Source organism: Kryptolebias marmoratus, linkage group LG24 (genome assembly GCF_001649575.2).
Source record: "Kryptolebias marmoratus isolate JLee-2015 linkage group LG24, ASM164957v2, whole genome shotgun sequence".
Lineage (NCBI taxonomy): Eukaryota > Metazoa > Chordata > Actinopteri > Cyprinodontiformes > Rivulidae > Kryptolebias > Kryptolebias marmoratus.
This window is the reverse complement of record NC_051453.1, coordinates 21,966,540-21,979,087: the sequence shown is the minus strand read 5'-3', so window position 1 is coordinate 21,979,087 and position 12,548 is coordinate 21,966,540. Positions and strand designations below refer to the sequence as shown.

The 12,548-nt window shown below is 38.0% G+C and overlaps 1 protein-coding gene across 4 annotated transcripts in view; it reads right to left on the bottom strand.

The window, feature by feature from the left end:
- The window catches only part of rab6ba (RAB6B, member RAS oncogene family a), a 68,435-nt gene that overhangs the window by 47,243 nt on the left and 8,644 nt on the right, over positions 1-12,548 (bottom strand). For 2 of the 4 annotated variants that reach the window (XM_037974345.1, XM_037974346.1), the window contains exons 2-3: positions 11,993-12,053; positions 10,578-10,631 (exon numbers count right to left, since the gene is read on the bottom strand). The exons of the other annotated variants lie outside the window; for them this stretch is intronic. The gene's annotated coding sequence lies outside the window, so the exon portion shown is untranslated. The remainder of the gene's footprint in view (positions 1-10,577; positions 10,632-11,992; positions 12,054-12,548) is intronic. 4 annotated transcript variants of the gene reach the window in all.

The following is a 12,548-nucleotide window of genomic DNA, read 5'->3' as shown; positions in this document are numbered from 1 at the left end:
ATGCTAATTTTTTGAGATAGGAATTTTGGGTTTTCATGAGCAAAGAAATATCTAGAGGTTTTCCTGAAGCCGTTTCCCTACACTTTCCTCCTCTTTGCTGTGCCTGCATACCAAGATCTGGACCCAGTCCGTGAATGGAGGATGCTCCCGTGGGGTTCATGCAAAACCAGGCGCACAGGCACAACTTGGCATTAGCGTTCGGTTTAGATAGTTGAGGCATTGGCACCATAGATTTTTACAGTGTAGTTTAGAGCAAGAGTAAAAGGCATGCACTTTTTATATCAACAATAGGTCTCCAAAAAATAAGAAATGTGTCATGCAGTTGTACTGTGTGATGCACACCCATAAGAACCAGATGATCTTGTGGGAAATACTGTGAATTTTGATGAATGGAGTAGAAAACGTTTGTCCTAAAAGCTAATTTGCAGCAGCTACTCACTCTTCAAAAGAAACATTTTCTTATATAATATGCTCACTTCAGGTTCTTCAGTAAAAGAAAAAAATACTGTCTCCTTCAGTTTATTGTTTATAAAAACATTTTACACTCATAAAACATGTACACTTGAACATATTTGTGCACAACACTGACAAGATTGGATATCCCCCTCGCAGGATAATGAGTGTTGTTTAATGTTTTAAAGTGAATATGAAAATATGTTGTATGTGTCAACAGATATCTGCAATGTCTGAAGTGGATTCAAATAAAAAGAGTCTGGATTTCTGAGAACTGAGAACTGTTTAAAGCTTGTAGAAAACTTTCTGTAAAGTAATGTCAGCATTGTTGTTGAAGGGCCTTTAAAATAACAAAAGAGAAACAATCATGTCGCTGACCTGCTGCCAGTTTACCAAACAAAGAGCTGTGTGATGTTCCAACATTTTAATTTTCACACCATCTGAGAAAATGTCTGACAGAGATTTAGGTTACTCACTTTCCTTTTCTTCCCCTTGAACAAACGATAACATGAGAAAACTGTCACATTTCTGAAAGAGCACAGACATGGTTGTTCTGATTTTTGCCAACCTTAACATTTAGTGTAAGTCTGATTCTCTGAATTGATTTTAAAGTAGTTATAATAAAAAAAAGCTTAATTCAAAACATTGAAGTCATTTCAGAGAAATTACTCTTTAGTTATGCAGCTACAGCAGGGGTTAGAGAGGACAAATTCATAGGTTCACATAAGGCATGTAAATGTTTAATGATGTTGTGCAGCTCTAAATATGAACTTGATGACATCATTTTCTATTCATACCTTAAGTTATATAATACTGTCATTCTAGAAATACAGAGTATTTCTATTCAACGGACCCTCCTCTCCAGAACCCCCAAATAGACCTTACCAGGGAGGCTTAAGAGTGTGATCCCTCTATAGTTGGAACACACCCTCCGGTCCCCCTTTTTGAATAAGGGGACCACCACCCTGGTCTGCCAATCCAGAGGAACTGTCCCCGATGTCCAAGCAATATTGCAGAGTCGCGTTAACCAACACAATCCTACAACATCCAGAGCCTTAAGGTACTCCGGGCGAATCTCATCCACCCCCGGAGCCTTGGCACCGAGGAGCTTTTTAACCACCTCAGTGACCTCAGCACCGGAGATTGGAGAGCCCGACCCAAAGTCCCCAGGCTCTGCCTCCTAAATGGAAGACGTGCCGGTGGGATTGAGGTCTTCGAAGTATTCCACCGGTACCTGTCAGCTGCTTCTGGAATCCCACAGGCCAAAAACGCCCGATAGGACTCCTTCTTCAGCCTGACGGCATCCCTCACCGCCGGTGTCCACCACTCTCCTGCCATAGGAAGTAAATGTAAGAAGCTGTTGTGGTGGGAAAGGATAAACCCCTTTGTTGCAGTGTCATTAGGTGATCTGGTTATTTTGCAGGTGGTGTGCTGCATTGAAGATCATCTTGAGCGGCATGCACAACATTTTTCTACAATCAGCTTAAGGTCTACTGTCCAACAGGCAGGCAACCTGGCATCTCAAACTTTTTCCACAGAGGGATTTAACCATCCAACAAACACCTATTTATTCACTGCGACAGCTGGTACATCCATTATATTCACCTGACACTTCACATTTGGTTGGTAGTGCATGCCAATTTTCTACACACGTAATGTGGAAGGCCTCTATACTGAGCAGAAACCCTAACAGTAAGGAGAACCGGGTAATAAAAATGAATGGATAGATTTAAGTTTAACAAATAACAAAAGAAATCAACCTTTGCGGTAACTACTTAAACAACAGCAGATTAAGACTGAATTAATGTTCCTAAACTAAAACATATAAAAGACACCATCTTATTAAGGCACTTTGATGTATTTCTCTATACAGTACAGAAATGAACATGTGCAACAATCACACGACCCCTTAATAAAAACAGGAAGAAACAAATCATACACAGTAAGATAACAATTCAGACATCTTAATAAATAACAACCGAGAAAGCAGATTCTTGTGCAGTAGCTTTCCTAACACAGCCTGAGTTTTAATAAAGTCTCTGCTAGTGATGCTTCAAAGACACTGCAGTATGAATCGGCAACATGAGGGCCAATTACCAGAAATAACTGGGCACCTGCTGCAACACAACCTGCACTTTCACCGCCAGTACTCCGCCAAGCACAGCAGACACCTCATCAAGACATCTCCTAAGAGCTTAAAACACAATTTTACAGCCCGTTACAGGCCCTGCACAGGTCTGCTCACTTTGGATTTGCCTTTACCTGCCATTTGTGAACTATGAAACCACAAAATTAGCTAGTTAGGGACTTTCTCATCTGTACATCTACACTACAAGTAGCAGATATTGTTACAGAAAAGTTATGTTAAAATTAATTAAATCTTTACTGATAATATTAGATAAGGAACTGTATGGATGTGACTGAAATTAAAGTATAATGTTTTCACCAGCAGCACTGGAGTGGCACTTCAATTGACACTTAGCACAAGGCATTTATATAATTTCCCTTTAACTGCATCCCTGATTGGTGCTTTAGTTAAAAAATAAAAAAAGAAGAAAAATAGACAAAGTCAGGGTTTCCCCCAGCATTTTATAAGCTTGGCGGGTCGCCAGGCTTTGCTTACCCGGCCGCCAGGCTAAGCTTTGCTTGTTTATTATAAATGTGTCCTTTTTTATACACTTTTTTTTTTCCACCCGCTCCCCCAAAACCGCTACCTTTATCTACCTCAACAGTGACGCAGATGCGCTGTACCCGCCCCTGCGCGATTGCGCGCCAACAGTGACGCAATCCAGCGCGAAGGTCCCGCGTGATGTCTCGTCTACACCTTTTGTAAATTGAGGCGGACCGCGTGCAACGCTCTCCGTTCAAAATTGATGATTTTGCTACTCTAGCAGAGCTGGTTCACCTGTGTCAGCAATTCTATGATCCCTCTGTGAGAGATCACAAAGATAATCAAACGGTTCAAAACTCACGGAAGGAGATTATTGCTGCAGCTGATAAAAAGGAGTTTTTATAGACCACAGAGGGAAGAAATATTAGTCCTATGATGGACGAATCACAACTAAAGCAAATAAATCAATGAAAGTCAAACTGAATGCTTTAAGTTTAAACATCCTCTCTGTATCACAGCCAGAAACACATCAGCTCTTCCTCTTGAATACATGCAGCCATATTTGATGTGACAACCATCTGCTCTCTTTTTTACCGTATTTCCACTGGTTACATAGCGTACTGCCCCCCGTGTTTTTGGAGAATACTGCGCCGATGTAAGCGCCGAGTATAAACGCCTCCACCGCGCGCTCTGGTCTGCATGCTGTTCACGGAGCACCGCGGGACTAATGAGCCCTGAGGCCGAGCCACCCTTAGCTTCAGCTGGAGATGGCACGTCGCTGGAGCCACAGCAATAAACATCAAACGAGTGGGTTTAACCAAATATGGTTAGTTGAGCTGAAATTCAGCAGGTGGCTTTAAAAGACCAAATACGGTAAGCATGTTTTGTACTTAGTGAAAATATTATAAAATAAAATAATAAGAAATAATAAGAATAAAATATTATCCTTGTTTAACAGTAAAATTATGCTATTATTACAGTACATCTCTGTATTTGTCAGAGTTCTCTGTTGTTATTCATTGGCCTGGAAGTGAGACGTGTGTTGGTGCCTTGTTTGCACTTTTTCATTTATGTTAATTTAATTTATTTGTGAATGTGACTTAAATTAGGATTTAAATTAGGTGCAAACAATTAGTATTTATTTTAATTGTATTTTTGTTTAAAAAAGTATTTCAAAAGTGCCTTTTTGTAAAACTGTAGTTGTGTAAATATTTGGCACAAATATCTTAAAATATCAGATAATAAATAGCCATATTTTCAATTTTCCTGTCAACTTTAAAAATCTTTTTTACTAAATCACGGTCGGCCGCCCATCGACCGGCGAACAGCCACCTACCACCAATATCAAAGTGCAGTTTAACTGAAAAGATAAAATGTGCTTTGAGGGAAAAATAAAATTAAACAGTGCTTTTATTAAATCTAGACAAAAAAATAATAATAATTGTACCATCTAAACCCTGTCCTTTAAAAGAAAACAACACCGTATTATCTAGAAGTGGTCTATTCATTACCAAAGTGTTTATCAGTCATACAGTTTAAATAATAAATTGTGTTGCGCTGCATGCAGATTAAAAAAAGCTTCACAATTTTTTATTAAAACAATGAAATGGGACTCGGGAATAGAGAGGAGAGAGGCTCTTTCGTCAGTAGGGTAGGCTTTATTGAAATGTTTGTCATTTCCCTTCTGCTGCCTGAAAATTATACATTTCCACTAAGAACACTGCTAACAGATACACTGTGTCAGGATGCCTATGCTACTGTTGCACACTATGAGCCTTTCTTCTTTAATGATGTAAGAGATTCAGATATGCAACACACTAGATAAGGCTGTGTGGGTCCATTGCTGTAGAAATGTGTTTATTGACCATTTTATTCTTACCAAATACATTTGGACTTAAGTGGCACATTAGACTTTGAGCGACTTTGTAAAATGTCATCTCGTGAAACAAAGCTTTGATCTCAATGACTGACTCCACTGTTGGAATGATAAAATACTGATGTGGGATCTCATCTTACTGTCAAACCTTAAAACTGGAATCAGCTATTTGGATCTGATCCATTAACCAGATTATTGGTTTAAAAGGATTTTTTTTTTAAGTTTTGTGGACTGATGCTCATTTCTGTACAGCTCTGACTTGCCAGTATCAATTTTGGCCAACTTCGACTTCTCTCAAAGAATTATAACAGGACACAACAAAAACAACAATTATTGTAGCATAATAAGCACAGTTAAAATCAGGTCTCCATGTTGTTTCCTAAAAGGATAAAATAGACTACCTTGGCTCAGAGTTCTCCTTCAGGGTGCCAACTTTCCAAAATGTTTCATAAAAGGGAGGTTGAAAGCGTACAAAGATAAAATAGAGCAACTTTTCTGTAACACATTCTTCCTGTTGTTTGCTGCCTGAAGTTCCTTTGATCCCAAAGTACTTTGGAAATGCTCAGCTTGAACAACAGATAAACTTCTGTTAAAAAAGTTACCATTTAGTCGCCTCATACATCTTTTGTGCTGCCTCTGACTTAATTTTATTTTTGTAAACAACTTGCAGATCATACATAGTTCACGTTCTGCCTCAATCACTCAGCAAGAACATCCACACCAAAGATGTGCTGTTGATGGAAGGATATTGTGTAAAAAAGCCCAGATATTGGTGTTTGACATATAGGGCACCAACAAAGCCCGGTCACACTGGGGTAAAAAAAAAAAAAAAAAAAGCAGCAGCAGTCGGTTCTGATCTGGCTTGGGGCAACTCTACTTAAAACATACAACCTTCAGTTTCAGCATAATTTAATTTTACTTGTGTCTCAAAATAAAGATAAAACAGATTACAGCTCTACTCAAGTTATACCACATAGGTACAAAATTTTTACTTTGTGTGATGATAATGACATTTGATGACATTTTCCTCTTAGAGTGTAAATAAAAGATCAGCTGTGAACATCATTTTCTAAGGCTGGCACAGTTCAGCGTCCTTCATTGTCTGTTGCAGGTCCAACCTGCTCAGTCTCCTTGCTTGTCATATAACATATACTCAGTCTATGTTCCTTTAACATAGAGCACTTGGACTCCCACTATACTCCTTAAAGATTTTAAACTTAAATTATTAAATGAGGCTCTACAGTCACATCAGGAATTATTGACAAAAGCAATAGAAAGTCACCAAGTGCTACCTCATCCTTTGTGAAACCTCTGTGGATAAATGTTGATCCTAAACATGTCTATTGCTGGGTAAAGGTGACAGTTTTACCTGTAAAACTCCTTATTTGCTGAAGAACACACTAAATTATCCATGCAGCCCTGAAGCTGTCTTCTAAAAAGCCAGTGCTGGTCACTTGGCGGCAGGAATCATAGAAAACCCCTGAGGACTTGGCAGCCAATCACAGCATGGCAGGGCTTTCTGCGTGGGCCAAGCTCCCACTCACAAGGAGGTGGATAAAAATACCTGTGCATGTCATCCTCAGCACAACAACAGGATGAGAGCTGGCTTACAGGAAGGAGGCATCTATCCACTGTAATATTTATCAATGGATGAAGAAACAATATAAGTGGTTTTAGTTGTATTCACAAAAAGAGGAGACCGCAAAGACTTGTGAAAGATAAAGACAAGCAGGAGATATATTGAATCAAGCGTCTACAGACTTGTTTTTGGACAGTAAGAGCAGCTGGCACACAGAGCTGAGCAGGAGAAAGAGCAGATGGCTTCCAAATTAATTCACTTCAATTTGAGCTAACAAATTACACATTAAAATGACCAACTATAAAAAAGTCAATTTTTGTGCCTGATTGTAGGGCTGTACAATAGTAGAAAAACTTGCAATGTGTGATATGTTTATTTTAGTTATTTTTAACTATTACAAAAAGCTCAACAGCTTCATTATCTAGGTTTTCTATATCTATAAGGAAATGGGTGAGGGCACAGTTTAAGTTACTCTCTTTAGTTACTGAAAGAGAGCACCGGTGAGATGTGGATGTAAGGAAACGCAAATGTCAAATCGTGTGCTTTGAAACGCACTCTGGCCTCAAAAAAAAAACAACATTTAAATATTAGGTACAGGCATTTTAAGCAAAAACACTCCTCAAATCCATTGGTAATTATTTGATTTTTCTTTAAAAATTTGCAAAGCCCATTTCCAAAATCAACCCAACTTCAGACGGCCGCCTCAGCTAATCAACCTATGCAAACACAAAAATATCTACAACTCAGTCAATTTTACAGATATTGAGCTATGGTTTGGTGTGGTAGTAGCTGAGAGTCATCCAACCACATACTCTGAGTGCTTGCAGATAGTGTGAGAGCTTTCTCTAAACTTTGCCATGTAAAGTGGACAATATACATTCCTTCAAGGAATGCTTGTTGAATTTAGTTCTGTATTGCAGCATCAAGTTTAGTTTAAAAGACTGAAACAAAAACAAAAACTTGTTTTTTTCTACCATTTTCTTAACAAAAGGGAGATACCTTTCAGATTTTGGAGTTCATCAAACTTTTTGTTTGACACATAGCCTGTAGGATATGACTTAAAAAAAAAAATCTTATACAGCTGCAGGGGTCTTTGCCCATTGTTTGTTTTCCTTGCAGGATTCTGAAGACAGGCCTTCTGCAAGTGTTGTCTGTTGTCTTGATTGCTGCTCTGCGACTTTAAAGCTGCCATGCATGCAGCTGAAGAGAGAGGTTTTTCTCTCTCCCTCCTCAGAACCCAGTTGGTTTGGTTTGTGTTTGGTGGTTGAGCTTGGTCAGGTTTGTTTGGGTCTCTTGCTTAATTTGGTTATTTCTGGGTTTTGTATTAATTTATTTTGATTTCGTTTTTCAGGCATCTCCTTTTCTAGGTCCAATTTCTGTAGTATAATTTAATAAAGTTATTTTTCTTTACGTTAGTAAATCCTTGTGTGGTCTCCTTTAATGTTACCCCACCAAACAAGCCTGGTGGACGTAAAGCCTTCAAATCTAGCAAGAGTGGTTTATTTTTCTCTCTTTGATTCTGGGAGTTATTGACTGTAAAAAAATAAGTGGGAAAAGGGCATTTAGCATTTACCATACCATAACCCAAAAGTGAGGTATCAAACTGAATTATGTGAACCCTTCAGCTCTAGTGTGTTCCTATTTAGTATCTCATTTGAGAAAAAACAACAACCCACTAACAAACTTGATTGATTTTGATATTTTACTAGCAAAGCCTTGTTACATTGTTAGTGCTGTATTTGTGAGCCTGTTGACATAAAAATATCAGGATTTGTCTCAAAATGTTTTTGACCTGTTAAACAACTGTCATCCAAAAACTGAACTAAATATACGTAGGTTTAGAGGGAACTTTAATCTGTTTGTTTTACATCCATTTTTATGTATTAAGTACTTCAGTGTTAAATACCTGTCAGAAAAAGAGCCTACACTTTTCCACACAGACAATTCAAATAGAAACAAAGATAAACATGAAACTGGTGTGAGAGTACTAAGAATTTGTAAAATGCTTTTATTATGTTGCATGGATTAAAATACAAGAAAAAAATTGATATGGACCTTTATCAGGGCAAATCCATTACCCAATTCTTCTCAATTATAGATGAACATGCTTTCAAAGTCAACAAAGGCTGAGTCTCACGTGCACACACGAGGAACTCAGAAAGCCATTTCGGTTCTTTTGCAACCTAATGAGGCATTTGACTTCACTAAAAGCAAGAGCAGCAACAAACAAACACATACGCACTGAGAGCAGAATGACATATGGGCAAAGATATGACAGCATCCTGGAAATATATAGCGTTTGTTATTGCTTTGAGAAAGAGACAGAAGTCATAAGTCTACAGTTTCAGGCCAGAGGGCTGCAGAAACCCCAGCATGACTTTTTAATGTTTGAATTGATTTCATTCTCACAAGGCAAAAGGTCAGCTGGATGAGGAAGAAATGAAAACAGCATCTTCTCTGTGAAAACTGAGAAGATGTGGCCACTTATTTCATTTGCAGGCTTCCAAATGTTCTTTCTATTACTTCTACTTTCTTCAATCAGTTACACTCATGTCCTCAGTGTCAAATAAGCTAGATCCATCCATCCATCAATCCATTTTTTCTCTTTACCCACTTCTGCTTTCTGGGTCGCAGGGAGCTGGTGCCCATCTCCAGGGGAGAGGCAGGGGACACCCTGGACAGGTCTCCAGTCCAGGGACACATAGAGACAAACAACCATTCACGCTCTCACTCACACCTAGGGACAATTTAGAATTACCAATAAACCTAAACTGGAGTACCTGAAATAAACCGAGGCATGCATGGGGAGAACATGCAAACTCCACCCAGAAAATATATTTTTTTCCTCTATATTAATTTGAACGTTTTAGGTGTAATTATATTTCTTTAGTTTTTATTTTAGTGCAGCAATATATTGTTTGTGGTACTTTTAAAACACATTTTCAAGCCAGACACACCTTTAATTGCCATGTCAGTACAAAAATACCAAATATCATTGGACCAAGTGGATTTAGTCCAATGAAAATGCACCGTTTTCTTACACCAGAGGCAAAAATATCAGAACAATAACCTAGCTGCCTTTAGGTTTTCAAGGCAATTAGCTACAAGGACATCCCACGGGAGGGTTTAGGTCCTTTTGACCCCAGCGAACAGCCAAGACTAATAAGTAGATATTATGAGCGCCCAGAGAATGGGGGGTGTATATATAAAAATAGCACACAGTGGCTTGACCTCGCTTTTCTGCCTGCATGCACAACACACCTGAAAACACATTTTCCAAGTTAATTAATTCCATAAACAATTTTGTCCAATACAGGAATATTTGTTTAAATCGCTTTTGTTTTCAATTAGTCAAGGGTGACTAAGAGACGTTACAGAACAACACTAGCTCACTATTTCAAACTGGCACTTAAAAATGTAGCAAATAAATCCAACTAATCTTCTTAAATCCTTGTGACCAAGTCAAGTCTTAAATATGATCAGGAAGTTGCAGTGTAACATAATTAAGTAATTTAGGGGTCTGCATTTTTCTGCATAATACAAGCAAAACTGGCAAAAATTAAAAATTAAAATGCTGACTCAAGGCTGAATATCCTTAGTGGAATTCTTGTGTTTTTGCCTGTAGTTTTGGTTCAACTTTGAGAACAAAAGCAGAATTGTTTAAAATCAAGGACTGCCTCTGCTCAAAGGCTAAATTCTGCGGGAGCTACAGGAATGTGCAGAACTACACAGAAACCCTTGGAAGAAAGTCTTTAGGATTCAAATAAACAAATGGCAAAAAATAAATAAAAAAGACCCAAATATAGTTTCCTGTTCAAAGAAAAGAAGACAGTTTCATCTTAATACATTGTTGCAGAAAGACTGGGAAAAAAATTTAAATGAATGCAGTGTTTCTAAGAATATCCATCTCTAACGATCTGGACATCACAAGTCAGTACAAGAATGATCAAACTGGTCCTGCTTTTGCATCGTCCCACATAATCTCTTCCACCTGTTTTTCTGCAAGTCATCTGCTGGTGATTCATTTCTTTGCCCACAGAGAGAGAGAAAACACTCACTTGTATGTTAAGCTGAGGAGATGAATGTACAAAGGGCCTCTGCTCCATAAATCCCTGCAGGACAGTATGTTGCTTACATTAGCATGTGTACAAGACAGATATTTATACAGCCAAAGCTACTTTATCAAATATTAAAGAGTTATATTTTCAATAATATAAAGCATATTGTAAAATGTGAAAGACTCATCAGTTAAATGGCAAAAAAAAAAAACACTGAACATTGCAACCATTTAAAGTGTTTTGGGTGACTGCTCAAATGGGGAGCTGGAGAAAAGGGTAAACACTGATGGAAACCTGCTGAACTCAGTCAAGTGTCAGGTCCCTTGCTGGGTAAATGACAGCCTTCCTCCAGCAGGGATTTTATTCAAAGAGCGGTTCTGTTTGAGCACTTGGAATTAGCCTTACATTGCATTTTCTGTCTCTCTTCCTCCTTTTGAAATATCTCACATTATACAATCATTTTCTAAGGTGCACACATTAGAAAGAATAGTGTGAAAACGGTCTCTGCAGCTGAGTAATGAGGAGCTCTTTAAAACTTCCTGAATGCTTGTTAAAGTTGGGTTTTTAAAATGACAAGAGGCAGAAGTTAAATTATTATGAGAGCAGCTCTCACTCCTAATACTTTGTTCTTGGTCAAATGTCCTCAGATGCCACCTGCAAAATCTTTCCACCGGCTAAATCACATCGGTTCTTGGGCAGCTTCATTCTGAACAGTTTCTACATCGACCTGAGAGAGACTACACCCACTCAGTAATGCAGCAGATGTACTGTATGTAATAACTACAATTTCTTTACTTGGTATTGCTTGGGAGAAAAAAGGGCTTTAAATGTGTTCCAGATAAATCTGATATTTTTTTAATGCAGATTGATATTCTAGTCTTTTACGAATCAAAAGACAAAGGTCTCCTTGACATCCTAAATAACAGTCTAAAATTTAAAATCCAGCCCTTCTATCCTGTTCAGCGACTGGCCGGCTTAACAGAAGCGAGAAATTAGGCATTTAAGCCATGATTTCTGACATTAGAATTAGAATTACTGGTGTGCTGTAAGAATGCACAATGATGAGGGCCCGTCATTTTTGTATCAGGGTTGGAGTGGTGATAAGTTTATACAGTATACTGGAGCATCCAAAAACAACAATAATCATGCTTTGACTATTGTCCTAAACAACTTTCTAGACAGACAGTAGTACAGCATACAGGGGTATAATTTGAGGAAGGCTTAGTGGTATTAAAGAAAGAATATTGTCCATCCTGACTATCAACAATAACAACTTTAAACTGAATTATTGGCATCAGTCAAAAATCAACACTGGCATTCAGTCATAGCAAGATTTAGCCATGTTTTGGCCAAAGATAGGATTTAATATAGTAAAGTATTATCCAAGGCAATTTGTGTCTACAGTATTCAATTACCCATATGAAATAGGTGCTGTTATCCTTAGTCTGATATGACCTTAGGTCCACACCAACATTTCTGAAACACAGATAAATACAAAGACTGAACAGACTAAAAATGTTTCATAAAAATAAATATTGCTGTCTTTCTCCCTCAGGATGCAAAACGACATGTTTTACAAAATCTGGACTGAATGGACTGAGTACATAAAACCCTATCAGTCGGATTTCCTTTAAGAATAAGTTCAGGTCTCAAACTCTGTCTTGTGACTGATGGCTTGCTTCCTGTGGCTGTTGTGTGTTGATATACATTTGATATCATATACTGAAAATATTGAAAAAAATAAATTAAAATAAATAAATAAATATGGCATGTTAGACAAAACAAAGTTTGGCCAATAGGGACATACCAGTTTTTCAACAGACGAGGCCTGATCATTTATCTGTGCACATCTAGGCACTTGTAATTGTCTGTGTAGCTGTTCAGTCAGCACATTTCTATAGAAAATACATAGATGGTAAACCCATCCTGAAACACTGATTTTACAAGTGAATTCAACCAAATCGTTTCAAA